At 34.3% G+C, this 17,746-nt stretch overlaps 1 protein-coding gene across 1 annotated transcript in view; it reads left to right on the top strand.

Annotated features, from left to right (window-relative positions):
• LOC115446708 (frizzled-4) overlaps positions 1-17,746 on the top strand; it is a 38,770-nt gene that overhangs the window by 1,687 nt on the left and 19,337 nt on the right. The window lies entirely within an intron of this gene.

Raw genomic sequence — 17,746 nt, 5'->3', positions numbered from 1 at the left:
TGCGCGCATTGTTAAGGTGCGGGTCGGGTTTAACTTTGTCACCGATCAATTATGTTTTGTCACCTTTCACAAACATGGTTTCAGACGTACTTTCGGCAAAACGGATTGTAATTCTGTTAAAGAAATGAAAACGCCGACAGATTTGTTCAAAAGATGCAACTGCAAGTTACAACAGTATTGTTAACGAGCTGTAAACTGAACTTGCCTTTCGACCTATTGTAATACAAAATCAGAAATAATTGTCATTGTTTGTACTCACAGTCGGGGAGCTAGCACAATGATATTTAAACTTGAATAGAGTGAGCAAGCTTAAATTCCTCTAGGCAGCTACTAGGCGGCATTACTTATTGTTTCGACGGCAATAAGTCATGCTTTGAAATGGTTTGAACAAATGGAGGTTTGCTTTTGTCGAACTACAGTTGTGAATTGAGAAATATTTGAAACAGCGACTTTTGTTTCGTTAGAAGCGAGCGTTTCGTCTTTTAGTTGATGAAAATGAAAAAAAAATATGAAGTTTGAACGATTGAGTCCACAACAGAACATTTTTGTGTAGGGTACAATCAAAAATGTTTCTCAAGTAATATTGAAAATTTATCGTTGGGTAATATTTGTATTAAAAAATACAAAACTCTACATAAGTACATGAAGAAAATTAATATGTAAATATTAATAAACAAAAACTAACACACACGAATACATAACTAAGTAAGAGCGTATCTAAATTTTCACTTAAAATTTTAGGAACAAACTCCGCTAAGCAGATAATGTAAATTTTATGATTTCTATTCTAAACGTTGAAAATAAATCACACTTGTTCTTCGAAAAGCTGTATAGTAAAAGTTAAAGGTACACGAAGTTGTAAAGCATAACGAATTGGGCATAAAATAAACGAGCTCCAATAAATCACGGCTAGGCGAAGAGATATCAGTACCGTTGCAAGCGACCATACAACGGTCGACGAATGCCCGTATTTCTCTAGGGTAATTTAACTATTGAGCTCTACGACAAATAATAGCTCATTATTCTGGAGCCCATTTTGAAAATTATTTCTCTTTGAAGGATAAAAGAAAAAAGACTACGTACTGAAATCGGAATTTATAGCCGATAAAATAATTAATTTCTAGAAGTCGTTAAAGATTTCAAATATTGTTTCTGGAAGAAAAATATTTAAGTTGTTCGCTAGTGTCTGTATAAAAGCATCCAAAGGCTAATTAAAACAAATAAAAACTTAATAATATTATTTTGTTTTACCCAATTTTTAACAAGGGTATCATGGTCAAATTATCATAATCAAGCAGTTACTTAAATGAAGGGCAACCCAACTAATATTAATAAATACTCCATTTATCAGTTCGAAAATAGGATGCCCTATAAATTGACTTTTTATAGCATGACATTTGAATATGACTTATGTCTTACAAGGAAAAAATATTGCGACGCAGCTGTGTGACTTCTGTTCACGTTGTTATAATAAAACATGCGTTGTAAAATATTATGTTACAGAAAAACTTACCCTCCTAGTCCAAAATGAAAATGCATTTCAATTATCGAATAATCGCTTTTACAACCACTTCGTACGGTTTAAAACTGCTGCAGACGTAACTTTGTGGAATTGTAAAAAAGGCAACTGTCTCAAAAATCCGTCGACTCTCATTTCATCGTAAATATTGGCTTAATAACGTACAGGGCAGTTGTGATTTCATGATCGCTATCAGACAAAATTAACGATATGACTTATGTATGAAGGTTTTTCGGAACTCGTATATCATTCATAATTTATTGTTGGTGCAAGAGTTTTTATTGCCATAATATTATAATCAGCAATTAGAAACGCAAATTACAGATTTAATTTAGATAAGTAACTATGCGTCATGGTTTTTATTTGGCAGTTTTTATGTTCATTCAGGAATTTTATAATTCTTAGAAGTTTTGTTTTTGTTCTTTAGTACCTACCTTATATGAGAGTACTGGGTATTGTGGACTTTACTTTCATTACATGACAATTTTTTTACTCGAAACGTCCGCTCATGGGTAATTGTTATTATTCTGTGAAGCGGTAATACCATAAATTATTGTAGGCATATAGAAAAAATAATTAATGTTACAAAATACTTTTTTCCGAGTATAATTTTGATGCTTTGATGTAGCGATAGCGTACTTTTTAATTTAATTTCTGCATTTTTTACACCACAACAAGTGTAATTGCGCACCCAACATGTGACATTTCAAACGGAACATAGGGAATGACGAACGTAACATATTTTTAAACGGCGCAAGTATATGGTTGTTTGACATTTGACAAGTCAACAAGTTCCATGGCCCTTGTTCGTAGTTGTTTTTAAATTATCTCATACGTAACTCAATATTTATAGACCCTAGTCCATGTTTCAGCGTTTTATAAAAAAAAAACCTCTTTCATTTGAGAGAACTTCGACAGGATTGTGGTTTGACTTAATTAGTTAGAGTTTGACAAAATGGTCTAATGGAGTACCAATTCGATTAACTCGATAGATGGATAGGAACGCTCAAAAATGCAAGGTAAAGCAGGGGAGACGCATCATCTAATAGCGTTGTATCCCTATTTTGGGGACACAAAAGACCAATTTCTTGGACAATAATATAAAGAAACCCACGTAATCATGACGGCCGTTACATTTGATCAACCCACTCACATGCTGAATCAAAGTAACTACGTAAGCATCATAGTTTTAATAGAAAAAATGTGAAGGATTCGATCCCTGTATAATAAAAAAATATTATAAGAACTGTTTTGAATTGAACTGGTTATTTAAGAAGTAGAGCAAATATGTTAATAAATTACCACGCCTTATTGAAAGATATAGGAGCTAAAAGTAATACTCTTCATGAATACTGTTCTCAATGTTATGACTGGCTTACCGTCGAAGAAAAACATTGTGAAGAAACATTGCGTTTGAAAACTTTTTTTATAGTGTAGAGCGAGGGATTAAATGTTATAAAAATATAGTTCCAAGAATGATTATACATTCCATTGAAACTTGAACCGCGTCGTAATAAATTCTGACATAAGAATAGGAAGGTTCTAAAGCGGAGACTCGCCGCGTCAACAAAACCTGACAGCCGTCAACAAGATGAGTGAGCTAGCAGCAACCAGCTACCTACTTGGTTAGGTAGGTATCCACATATGTGCGGGATAAGGCTGGTAGAAAAAATATTATATTCTGATGGTTAGATAATGTTTTAGCCTTGGGAAAATCCTAAAACTATTCTAATTGAAGTAACTGTAGTTATAAGAATCAATTATTTTTGTTCATGTGAAATTTGAAATTGGCAATATAGTTACATACATTTTTATTTATAAAACACGCTCTGACGCTTTTTATCCCCGAAGGCGTAGGCAGAGGCGCATCTGGTGAACCCATTATCTGCCGTTTGTTATCCGTCCCATGATGTGATAGAGAGCAAACATTATTGGACACACATTCCAGTCTCCGGGCTGATACTGAGAAAAAAAACTCCAAAATGACTTTTCCCTACCTTGGAATCGTACCCAACACCTTTGTACTGCATTCATACGATAACACAACCACGCCACCGCGCTAGTCCAGTTAAATTTATAAGTACGCTGAAATCCTCACGCGTTATTGTTTTTGCACAAATTGGCAACTTTTTTCTCGGGGTGATTAAACTTATAATCATTATTGTTACGATCGTTTTTACGTTCATCAACGGAGCCATCTAACAACACCCAATTAATTTCGTCAGCGAGCCACGTTACCAAACGCGATGTAGGTAAACACGCCGGGGTACGCTGTAAATCTCTGTTTATGGTCCACATTATTAATTTCTCAGAAAGCGAGAATTTCGTTACAAAACCGACTCGTTATGATAATTTCACGTGGATTTATGTTATGTCGGCACCGCTTTGATGCGTTTTAGATGTCCAGCCCCCTAAGATATCAGCGGGATGATAAAATTGCATTCTATAATGAATGCGGTGGCTTATTGATGGCTTATCATCTCCATATATGGTTTGGTGCTATACACAATGTATTTGTGAAAACTTTGGTGTTTAAACTGACTGCTATACTAATGAGTTTACTGAAGTAGTTGCGTTGTAGATAATATATTTAAAATATGGATGAGAAGGCTTGAAATAACACTTTCATAGACAGCTGATCTCAAGGAAATATTTGCTGTTCGTGTATTCAGTAAGGTTGTCAGGCCTAAACCCTTTCATTTCCATTCTCAAATGTCGATAACTTGTTTTTTCTTTGATGATGATAGTTAATACTTAGTTAAATGGTATGGCACCTGCACAAGCTTCTTACGAATTAAATTTCGCTTGCGATATTTTGAGAAAGACCGATAGGACATAGAAACTTTAAGGATAAGTTTTTATTTCGCAAGACTTGCAACACTCCGTTGCATTGTTTAGACTAGTAATATGGGTTAGTGCGTTGGGCCGATGCTGTCGTCAGTCAATTCGTTGCCAACACTACACTTACAAGTTGCAAGTAATAGCCAGTTTCATTGATCATGGGGCTATTGTTTTTCGGTAAAACAATTATGGCAATTGGGTGCCGTTTATACCAAAGAGGAACTTAATCGACTTTATCGATTTTGTCACTGACAATAAAATTTTATCAAGTTTCTAGCTGCTACTCTGGTGTATTAACTATTATGTCCTAGCTGTACGCATTCTTATTCAACCCTTGACTATGAGCTGATAATTAACGAACAAGGATAGTTCAAGGGTCATGATACATAACGCATAACCTGTAGCAGTTTATAGCATCAATTACATGTACTTATCGAATTTTATTGACACTTGAAAGAGCCCGGTTTAATTGTTTACAACGAACGTGTGCATTGACTTTGACGTATAGATGATAGGGTTGCAAGCTTTGGCTGTTTGAGTCAATTTCCGTGACAAATTGAGCAAAATAATTGGATAATAATTACGGTATTGTATTGCAAGCACAGTACTTAATATTCTGGTTGAAGATTGTAATTATTAAGTGTAATCGGGCATTAAGACTGTAAGTGCGGTAGGCAGATAGATTATAAAATGTATACCATGCCACTATTTAGTATGTAAACATCTAATAACTTGATCTGGTTGATGGATAAAAATTATTAAAGCCTACGAATCTTTGTAGTTTCTATCAGACAGCACGTAAATGTTAGTAAAAGTTTAAGTAAAAAATGAAAATACCGAAATGTTGCATCTTACGAACCTACACAGTTCCTTTCATTGGTTACAGTTCCAAAACATATGAATAATCATTTAAAAGCGGACAACCCTGCTCTCGGTTCTAAACTAGCTCCATTAACATAATAACAGATCGGTGTGCACGGAACTAGTTAGCTGAGCGCATATTGTGGTTGCTGCGTAATGAGAAACGTCAAATTGGTTTTGTATTCAGGCGCTGAGCGCTCGCCGGGCGGCGAATGCGCCGACGCACCGCGCTATGCATGTTTACCATTGTGCTATGTTCACACGAAGTTGGTTGTAACACCTCATAAGGAAGTATACATTTACATGTCGTTTTTAATGCAATTTAGGATTTTAAAAATAGTGTAATTTTTTATGGGAAGATTTTTACAATATTGAAATGTTATTCCTGCTTCACACTGAATAGAAAGATACTGTTTTTAGAATGCAAATTTATGTTTCTTTATGTGTATACAATCGAATTGAAATAATATCAAAACATATCAGATAGAAATACGACGCGTAAATAAATCGTAAATTCCACTCAGTGTACAAACAGCTTTACAATCTCAGAGCGCACATAAACGTTTCTGTTTAGAGAATATAAATTCGGATTTTTCTATTCTTAAATAACTGTAATTTTATTTTCATATAGACCAAATGCCACGGATGCGGTAATAAAACGTTAGATGCGTTCCGAATGTCTGTCGTAATGTGAATGGAGTCAGTGCCTCACGTAACTTTCGTCCTTTATTATTAGGGCAAGGGAAATATTGTAGACATTTTAAACCAAAACACATTGATGTGATTACAATTCTTCGGTTAAAATGAGGTTTGGACTGTATTTTTTTCCTTTTACAACTGACCTTAGGGATCAGGCTGTAGCCGGATTTGAATTACCTACATTCGCAAGACCGGAGGAAGCCTCTGTCTAACCTCTGAAAGAAGTGTAAATCGACTTAAAAGCTAACAGTGTTTTGCGGCTTTGGAATTGATCAGAGGACCTCCTGAGTAGCTGATAGACGTTGATATTAGACCAAAAACGTATAATACAAAATTTTAATCAAAACCATAATCTTTTCATACTTTTGTTGTGTCCAAAAGGCAAATGTTTTCACTTTAAATAGTATCATATAAACAATGAATACATTTTTCATCGTGTCTACAATCTAATAAACTTTATTTCCTAGCCAGATTTTAATACAACAAATTGTCAACTAAACTCAAGCCTAAATTTTTCATAAAGTTTGTCGGCATGTTTATTTTTAATAATATAAAACATAATAAGATTTCATTTTGCGCTATCTGTTTATCAGGCCTAATCTGTTATCAAATAGATATCAAGAATTGTGATAAAAGTATTTGGAAGGTCCGTTACTAGAACACGTTATATGTAAGCCGAACATGGAAATTAACATTTTAGGAGGAAAATATTGATATTTTTTTTATTACACATAACTGACAAAGCAAACACGTTCATGATTTTTTCATGGGAACTTTACATGCCTTAACTTATACAATAATGTGTCGAATAAGACAATGGTCTTGAAGTTGATAATTAAAATTTGAATTTTATAAGCTGCTATTTTATGTTGCTCAGTTCTATGTTTGTACCTTACGACAAAATTATACCCGCCATGATTTGTTTGCTAGACGGGCATATTCTTTATCCAGTCCCGTGGCAGTTTCGATAATGGCCGCTGCAGAAATTTTCCCTAGTTACAGCGTCCCGATACAAAGTGTATAATCTCGGGGTCGGCGCTGCTCATAATTTCTTGTTTATTTAAAATTTCCCCGCGTTGTGCTGCCGATGTAATCTCGACACGAGTGCGCCCCGCCTCGCAGCCAGCATTCTCGTTAATAGGGCTGTCCCTTGACGGTGTTTTATCGATTAAATACGGTTTTTGGTGCCTAAAAATGGTCTTATTTTTATATTGTATTGAGGATTTCAATGAATTATATAACTGAATTAATGCTTAGATGATTTGCTGTTCATTAGACATTTCAGAAACGTGTACTTACTTTGCAATTGATGTACTAATTTGTTTTTGTTGTCACAAAAAAGATGCTGCTAGCGTAGATGTCTAGTTTTTTATTTTCTTGTAGCTAACACATCCATTCATTCCGGGTTCCAGTCGTATGATATTGCTGTGCCCGATATTCTGTAATAAATAATGTAGCGGGAAGTATTGGCTTAAAATATTAAAACCACTCGATTATTTTAACAAAATGTTGTATATTAAACGAAAATTAAAAACATTATCGATAAATCACCAAATCCTAACACCGCAACACTACTCCCGAGGATTCGATTCCACTGCGCCCGCGCCGTAATTGGGATGCTAATCAGATGCTGAGCTGTCCCTATCCTCTTTCCACGCCAACGGATCGTGTCTTCCGTCTCCCTCGCTCACCAGAGGGCGCACGTCGGAGGCGGCGGGGTCTTCAATCATCTGGCAATAAGCGGGAGAGATGGGTTTCCCTCAGGCTCGGCCGCCCGATGTGTAATCACCGTAGTTTACGCTGGCAGAATAATTTTCATTTTTAACAACCTACCCACGCGTTGTCAGTCTTAGAAAAGTACTATGATGAAGTTTTAGTTTAGTTTAGTCAAACGGTTTGTTGTGAATGTTATTTGTACCCACTACCTCATGTCATTATCCATTCTAAAATGAAAAATCTTATCGTAATTATCATATCAAAATAACATGCAGTAAAATGAAACAAATCCAAATATATATCTGTAATAGCTTACATAAAATACATCACATCACGATGATTGTTAGATGTTTCTCATTTGAATTTCAAAACAATCCGAAACAATAAATAACAAGCAAAAATAAAATGGTGTTTACCCTGGCTCGTGGTGCCACAAAGAGGCCGAGAACGAGGATTGTGCATATCTGCGCCGGTGATCGGAGCCAGGCGCGGGCGCGGACTCTGCGCGGGCGCAGAACAAGATCGTATCGATCGAGCCTCATTATTGGAACACGCTTTGTTGGACCCAAATAGTCTCCACATAGTGCCGATAGAAAAAAATAATTACAAAGCCTCCACAGCACCACGAATTGATGTTTCGTTTTGTTATTCCATTCGAACATAATGCGATTAGAGATTCTATTTTCTGTTAAGTGAAGATGCGTCATGGTGTTAAACTCGGTTTAACAACACAAGATTTCGGACATATAATAAATAAATACATATTTAGATACATACAAAAATAGATTAAAATGGTTTGTTTTTTATTTAATATAACCTTCTTGATATAATAATGGCGTAATCAATTACAGTAGCGATTATTTAAAGTTACATAGAACAAGCGTGATCTCACTCAGCAGGGCAGCAGTAAACTATGTTCGATCAATGCCAGCAATAATTGGTCATACACATTTACTGGAATATATTGCATAACTTATTTAAATATAGTCTGTAAGTAGTAGGTGCAATGAAATGTTCCAAGTGTTATAGAAGAACTTTGTATTTTTCGCTATAATACTAGCCGTATAAAATCAGGTTGAAATTGAAATAAAGATACAACATTTAGACCTTTCGTTGTAGACTAAATAAGTATGGAAAGAGATTTTATTAACAGGATTTATGGAGTTAGTCCTGCAACCATGGACGCAATCTGGCATCTCTCAGCGCATTCGTTGGCGATGCGTGCCTCCGATACGATGGTTAGTCCCGCCTGGCCTAAACCAGGACCATGCTTGATCATATCTCATCCATTGTTTATATTGTTCCATTTTAAGTATTCACTTTCTGTTTTTAAGTAAAGTTACGTGTTGCTCGCAGTTTCAAGCGAAACAGCTTGCGTGGCAGACCCTGAATGAAAATCCCAATTGGCTGTGAAAAAGTAGCCCATAAATTAATCCAGAACATGGCCTTCCTGTGGGTTTTTTCATCCCAATATTTTCAGCCAAATATAATATCATTGTATATATCTCTATATTATTATCTTATAGGCTGTGGTCTTTGGAATCCAATATTGAATTAATATTATTTATGGTAAACGTTTCTTATTCATTGTGACGGCTTGGAATTTCAACTGACCTAATAACTTAGACACGAACTTAAGTAACAATATTGTTCTCTTTCGATTAATGTATAGTTAGTTACAGAAATGGGTGAACAAATTCAAATCTTCAAGTATAAACTTTTGTATTTTTTATCAACATATGTTTTTTCTTCACAAAAATTAAAGAAGGGGCATTGATTTTACCATACACAAAGAAAATAATGTGTAATTAAACTTAAAGTACTTATATACTATATAGAAACCCGTATTTGATATTTTAATTTTTTTCAGTTACTTCGTAGCAACGAAACATATAAATAATGGCAATTTTGTTAGAAAATTGTTTTGTTGTAGCAGTTTGGTTTTTCGTATTAAAAATAATTGACTGGTTAATTAAGAACTAAACAGCAATTTTCATTACATTCAAATAGCAAAGCTTGTGGTGTTTGAAAATTTATAATTACAAATGAACGAACGGCATGTTATTCTGTTAACGCATTTATTTTAAAAACTAGAAAGTGCATAGGAAGCCCATTCATTCAGACACAGTGGACTTACAATTAGTTTTATATCTGCAGGGCTAATTTATCGTCTCGAGCAATCGCAAATAAAAGTGCTGTGGAATTTAGAACTGTTCGTTTTTATGTGTTTTTCTACAGAAAAAGCCGTTGTAAGATAACTCTCTCGCATCAAAATTCCACCACGCGCGTAGATCGTAGTTAAAGGTCAAAATAAAAACTTTTGCCACAAACCACGCGGTATGTGGGTGGGCGATTATTTTGGAAACTACATAGTTTGTTGGTTTTCGATGATGGATAGCCGTGTAATTAGGGACGATTAACCGAACCGCCCGCCGCTCGGGGAAACTTTTTAAAATTGGAATTGAATTCTAGCTTGTTATGATAATAAGTTTTATTAGTACATACATATATCGATGGTTTTATTAGTATTCTGCATTGGAAATGAGGAGGGTATTGAAGCCGTTTTATGATATATTAACTAAATTAAGTATAATTTATAAAAAAATGGCAATGTATCGTTAACTTGGAAATTGCATATTTGCGATGTTATGATTTTTGGCTTTTTCTGTAGACACTATCGGTATTTAAGAGCCACTAGTAACATGACATATCTAAAAATATTTTTTTAATTGAAAAACAACAACGTTACTTTATGTTACATATAATCCGTAAATACCGCTGTATAATTCTTGAGTTAAGCAGTATAGTATGAGTATAAATCTTATAGTTTGATTGCTAGAAAATATGAAATATGAAAATGAGTGAAGTTTCCTGTATTTACTTTATGTTCTCAGCCAATATAAACATTTGGGTAGATAAGTGCTGAATCTGATTTATACGCAATGCAATCACATATAAAAATAATCAATACGCAAAACTGTACGTAAATACGTTCTGTTTTCGTTAACGTTAACAAAAAGGTTTTCGTCGTCATTAATCATAAATTATTGTGAAAAATATTTTGAAATGGATATCTAAATACATTCAGTAACCCATCGGTTCTTTTTTATATTTTCTGTATGTAAAATTTCAAGATTATTCGCGTTTGTGTATATGGATTGTATTGTTAGAGATTTTATGAGACACTTTTAAGAGATGCATACGACCACGAATCTATATAAAGGTTTTCTGGGCTGTGGGCCACGGCCCCGTCGATTGCTGGGCCCCCGAGTCCTCGTTAAAGACAGTAGAAAAAATAATATACCAGCTTTTGCTAGCAGATAATAAATATGTATTTGAATTATTATTAATTTTAATTGTAGATTCAGCAAAACAAACCTTGGTAGTCACTCGCCTGTCCCTCGCCTATCCAGATTATATAACCGAATTGTAGAAAAATCTAATTGTATTGACATATTTAATGAATCGCTTTCTATCTTCAAAAAGAAAATATTGAACTCGCTTGTTGAAACCTAAATCTAGTTTTATATTCAGTCTTATATTTAGAATATACTGCACTTATGGTGCAGCCAATTGTTTACTGGTATGTAATAATATTATGTTCATGCTGAGACAGCCTGTAATTAAAACTGCACTGCAGCAATTATTTACTGTAATGTTACAAATAGTTATGTATGGTGTATGTTTTTTTGGGTGTCCAAATAAATAAATAAATAAAAAAACGTGCGCGTTGTTTTCCTCTATTATGAAATAATAAACCACAAAAATTAAGCATACACACGTATTTATGTAGATTTCCTAAAAATATAATTTTAACAAGAGTTAAAAAACACCTTTTTGGTCACTTCAGATAGAGTTACTCTAGGACTTACTATTTTGACAAATGTAGAGCAGTAATATTGTTTAAATTAACTAATGGAGTAAAAAGTAGCTATCCCAAACACAGTGTAACTTACTTCCTATTTTACTTTTATTGCATTTAGTGTTCATTTCTAGAAAGTCTTGCACCCAGTTCTGTTTTTAATGTATACTTTTACGTTATGTCTTGTGTTATCGACTAGTGAAGTGGATCTAATAGAAAAATCGGGATATTAGACATATTGAACCATATAAATTGATTGTGTTTATTAACAGTATTTGTTGTTACGTATCGGCTGTACGGCGGATGCGAGCCGTGAGTTGTTCGTCCGCGCATCGTCCGTTTAGCGCCTGCTCCTACAAACGAGATCTCTTGTCTTCAACCTCTTAAAAGCTTTCACGGCTCATTTTCACTTTATAAACTCACCGACACTCACAAAATTTTGAAATATTAGTCGTTTGTTTGTTAATTCATGTTTTCGATCTCTACTTCCTTTGTGTCGAAATAATTTTACGTTCCTCGTTGTTTATGTTTCTAATAAAAATGAAAGAAAGTTTTGTTTTCGTTCTAATTCTGTTCGGTAACTTGTATGTTTACTGTTTGCGAGCCAATTACTGTGTTCTAAAATATTATACAATACAAAAAAATATCCCTTATTGTTACAGGCTTTCTTAGTCTCAATTGCTCCGTAATAGGTCTCCCTGTGAGAATATCGAGTGCCTGGCAACGGTTAGCTCCGATCAGATCTAAAAAGGCGGAATATATTTAAATCTCTGATTTATTCCGCGATTTGTGCTTCGGTTTCTCTCAAACACAAGGTCACGTTTGTTCTCAGAAAATGCAAGAATTCTTTGTGTTTAAACTTTGTTCGTTTTTTCCCAATACGACAACGTGAAATGTTACGACGCGACGTTCGCCAAATAAACGGGCGACTGGCCCATTGTGTGGGTCGCTTGCAGGTAGAGCTTTTTGCCGGCCGTACCGCGGTATAAGCGGCCAAAAAAATTCATAATTTATTGTTGCCGGCTGTTTTTGAACAGTAGTTTAAGCGACAGTTAGTTTAGATTCTGGTTTTTATATGTAACAAGAAAAACGTAGATAGCGTACGAGAGCAGTAGCATGGCGGATAAGCAATCGGCCCGCGTGAGGTCGTTTGTAGCGTGGAGTGAGTCCGAAACATAACACGATTCACGATAAAACGCCGTGAGTCATGATACGATTTCAGTACTCTTAATTCTTGTTTTTTTTTCAATAAATGGACTAATCTATATCCTAATGCTATCTTATTAGGGTATTTTTTTCAATGCAAGAGACAGAGATTACTTATAAAACAGTAAATGATTTTAAGACTTTTTCTATTAACAATTGGTTGTATTTATATGTGGCCTACGAGGCTCTCTGCTTATCTTCGGGAGCCTAACCTCATTCTGTTAAGTAACATGCGTGGTTTTAGCGGGCAACACCTGTTTTGCTCTATCATGGTGGATTATGGTATCAAGCCGTGCTTATCATGAGAAGTTGTCCTATTTTAAGAATTTTTATTTGCAGAATAACGCAGTATTTTTTTTCTAATCGAATAACGTATTTTATAAACAGGTCTACATTCTGTAAATTTAGAAAGCATTAATGGCATCTATAATTTTATATCATACAATATAAAATGCAGGAAGTTGAACAAAATGGCTTCCGTTTAATAACAAACGCTGCGCTGGCGCATGCAAGGATCGCGCGTCCTAAACAAACAACGATTTCCATTAATGTCGATCGGACGGACGGACGGACCGACAGACCGACGGGCACGGCCATATGTATTTATTGATTTATTGATCGTAAGGAGAAATACCGACCGTCGTGATTTAAACACGCAGCCAAAAAGCAGCCCCGATGTTTCCGAGATACGTCGCACAGCGAAATGTTTGGACGTGTTTATGGTCGAATAAATATAAATCATTTTATTTTATGACCTTTTTTAAATTTATACACACCACGTATTTAACATTATGGATGTAATTTACGGTTTGGATGTGTTTTGATAATCCGCTGCGTTTAATTATACCTATACGATGTTTGGTGGGATGTATTAACACGTACATAATACTAGACTTACACAATTGATTCGTATGTATACTATATAGCTGCCAATGATATCCTCTGATATTTTATTCTTAGAAAGTATATGAATTTAAAGCCATTTTTAACTATATCGTCAGAAACAACGTGGATCTACTTATTTAAAACCTCTAAAAAATTGCAATTTCTATGTCTCCTAAATTATTATGAAAATAAGGCGTTTCTACAGTTTTGTTAGTCTTGTTTCACCAGCTAAGCAGATGCACATGCGTGCTCGACGGGATACCTGCATCACCCACTATCTATCCTTTAACCGCTATCTCTATCTCTTTCTTTCCCTGAATTTCGTCCACGTGCTCGATAAGGACAAGCAATCTAAGCTCTACAAATTATTTTATTGCTGTAAGTTGTTAAGATGCCAGATACCGCTTTTGGTAACGAGTGCCTTTTTTACTTTTTTTGTTCTACTTACAGAGCAAGATAGATGCTGGGTTATTACGTCATGATTGCTTTTAATTGTTATAGTGATTTCCAGAAAGATTTACTTTATTATACAAGAGTGCTGTGTTAATATATTTAACTAGCTGACCCGACAGACGTTGTCCCGTCTTAACTATGAATTTGCAGCGCCCATTCCGTTAATCCCTGACAGTTATATAAAATTAATATTTTCGTAAAATTTTTTTAAATGTTCTAATTTTCCGCGAAATGTTTTGAGTTTTTTCTTTCATAAGAGCCTTATCCAGACAATAATAAACACAATAAAAAAAAATAGTGAAATCGGTCCAGTCGTTCACGCGTGATGGCGCGGAGTGACCAAGGGAAATAGGGATTCATTTTTATATATATATATATATAGATTATTATGTTGATTATTATGTTCCTTATAAATTATGTAGCCTGACACTGATAAAGCGACATTAACACAAAAATAATCTATACTATTATATAAAGCTGAACAGTTTGGACGTACTTATCTAAGGAACTACAGGTTCGAATTGAAAAAATATTTTAGTGTTGGATAGCCCATTTATCGAGGAAGGCTATAGGCTATATAACTTCACGTTATGACCAATTTAAACAGGGCAGTATTATGTAATAAAGTGACTTCACTGATCCTGCAGCAAGAGCAATGAAAATAACATATTCACTAGAAGACGTTGTATGTATTGATATACCAGTATAATAACCACTCCACACTTCTCAAAAATTATCTCCTCGCTTAGCTTAGTATTAGAAAATACATTCCAGTTGTTGCATAGTTATTATTACCATGAATAACCAGTAAAAGCTAGCGAGTTGCTTTGAAATAATCCTATCGTCTAGAGGCAATTTCCATACCTCCATAATGACATGTATTACTGTGTCTGGTAAAATAGAAGCTTCAACAAGTTGACCAAGATGTGTTGAGTGTTGACGGTGTTCTATTTCCCTTGTTACTCGTTTTTGAGGCGGTTAGAAATAACACGTCTATTTATAGTAATTTAAAATATAGTTTTGTTTTCAAGTAAGATATTATCACATTATTTTAATTGTTGATAAAAACGAATGAACATGCATAGAAGAGTTGTTTTAAAATTAGTGCAGATATTTTAATATTAATAAAAATACAAAACTAAAAATAGCAAATTATAAAAAAAAATCATTTCTCCGGCTTCCTTCACAGACTTGTTATCAAGTCCACCATACGTAGTCGTAGAACAAGATTTATAACATTTTCTTAACGCAACGTACACTTAAAACAGGCTTGTTTAAAGCCAATTTAAAACTTCGAAGACAGTGTTTATAGCGGAGATGTCGATGCGTCAGTCACGCATCAACGTATACTCAACAAAGGATATAAGGATAACCTGTTTATTTACATCAAGAAAACGGTCAATTGTATGTAAAACAGTCATTATGAACGCCCTATAAACTTCGATATAACGAGGTGCGGTTTACATAGGCATACTCGTTTCACGGCAATTTATAAACCAGCCCAATTCGATTGGATTTTTATCTCAACCGAACACCGAAGTCCGGCGACACTTCATAAATTATCCGTATGTAATGGTTATTGTAAATGACGCGTTAAAACTCTTTTTTATGGATATGCCCTGTGCCTTACAGTTAGATTTTATTTTGTTCTGAACCGAAAATATTTTTACGAGATACGATGATTCGTCGAAAATGGTTTTTTGTTAAGTTGGTAAGTTTTTTTAGTTTTGTATGAGACATTTCTGCAGAATAAGTGTACTTAGGAATTACATAAGCCACCACGCTACCATGGCCAGATGAATAGGACGTAGTTTCTTTTCTTCAGGACTAGTTAGAATATAATGTTTCAAAGAGATTCATGTATGTAGATATAAAGAATTTAAAAGTTAGTTGAGTAGGTATGATAAGTTCTATTTTCTCTACTCATACAAATAGACGCATATTTGTAATTTTTTGAAGATCTCTATATAAAAATTTAACATTTCTATTGCTTACAACACAATAATTCAACAATTTCCACCGGCAGTATTAACGGATGAGTGTAAAACTTAAATCTGGTGAGGCGAACGCGTAAAATTCGATGTCCATGTCGAATGAAGCGCGAACCTGTATCGGGCGAGCCACTGGCCGCGCGTTTACGGCCATATTTCATTCATTCTATACGCTATGGTGTAGTTATTGCACCTTATTAATTAAAACACCATTTATCGAGTGATCTATTATCTGATTATTATGATTTATTTTAGTTCAACATAAGAATATTAAGAAATAGGAAATTTAAGGACATAATAATATGATAAGTAGTTGTATTCATAGATCCAATTAAGCATTAACTGTAGATAAATACAAAAAATATGTCAACGCTCATCTTTATAGTTTTTGCCCCCGTTGCATTTGTGTAGTTTCTAGATATTTCTAGAAATACACAAGAAATTCGTTTATTTTTCAACTTAATTACTTCAACTTTGAACAGTTAGGAACCAGTATGAGTTTATGGTTGTTCGTGAAAAAACGTAGAACTCAACTAGAATGCTTTAGATATAAAATGCTTTGAGATAAGATCGCGGTTGGGGCAACTATTATCCGCTAAGGAATTTATATAACGTGCAAAATTTTAAAACATTTCGCCCATAAATTGAGATGCCAATGTGATAAGTTTATGGTCTTAGATAAAATTAATTAATGCAATATAAACTTATTATAAAAAAATACTTTATTAAGCTATAATGAAAACTAAACTAAATTATGAACGCTATATATACCTATATAAGTTTATATAGCTCAGTGAAAACATGTCTAAATGGTAATAAATTTTGACATGGCTACGGTGTTCCGCCCGTGTCACCGCTCTATCGGTACGTGTTATGACAGCTGTCAAAACTGGATTATTTGATACGGAATGCAACTGTCAATTATTGAACTTTGAATTTATTATATAGGTCTAAATGTCTTGATGATGTTGAATTTATGAATAATAAGTAGACATATTTTGTAGAGATAAAGTTTCTCTTGCATAAGAAAGGTGACTATTATGCGTGGCTGTACGATCAGTTTCCTAAGCAGTATAGTTACTGTTACAATAAAAAACAATCAAGCAATTTGGAGCGTTATTGCTATGTATAAAAGTTTTAAATTTCAATCTAATTTTTGTAATAAGCATAAAAAATTGCATCTACTAATCATCCTACCTAACACTTCAATGAAACAAGGCTATCATACTTACGTCCAAAGTGTTAAGTTCATAATGATCATTAACGAAAGCCCCTGATATGATAAAACGTAATTATGATAATAATCAAAACACGCTCTAGGCGAGCGGTCACTTTGAACTCTATTTTGCATCGGCGATGAGGCGGCACCATCAAAGGTGTAATCTCAGCCCACCAATACTCGGGAGAAACTATCTAACTCGCCGCGGTGCTAAGATGTTGCTTGTTAACGTTAAAACAAGAACGTTTGAAAAACCTTTTAAAATTAATTGTTTGAGTTCTCGTGAATCATGCTCCATCTGAGTAGTTACAAATATTTTTTCAAGTGAAGATGCTCATTTCATAACGCTATCTAAGTAGTTTTATATTTTCAAAGTGAAGATGCTAATTTTATGACGTTTTTCAAAGCTGACAATAAGTTACTAAACAAAAATAAGCACCATTATTTCTGGAGAATGCTATTTTTTATCGTAAAACATCAAGCTTATGTCATTA

The sequence above is a fragment of the Manduca sexta genome, chromosome 10 (assembly GCF_014839805.1).
Source record: "Manduca sexta isolate Smith_Timp_Sample1 chromosome 10, JHU_Msex_v1.0, whole genome shotgun sequence".
In the NCBI taxonomy this organism is placed as follows: Eukaryota; Metazoa; Arthropoda; class Insecta; order Lepidoptera; family Sphingidae; genus Manduca; species Manduca sexta.
The sequence above is the reverse complement of the archived record's forward strand: the minus strand, read 5'-3'. Positions and strand labels throughout refer to the sequence as shown.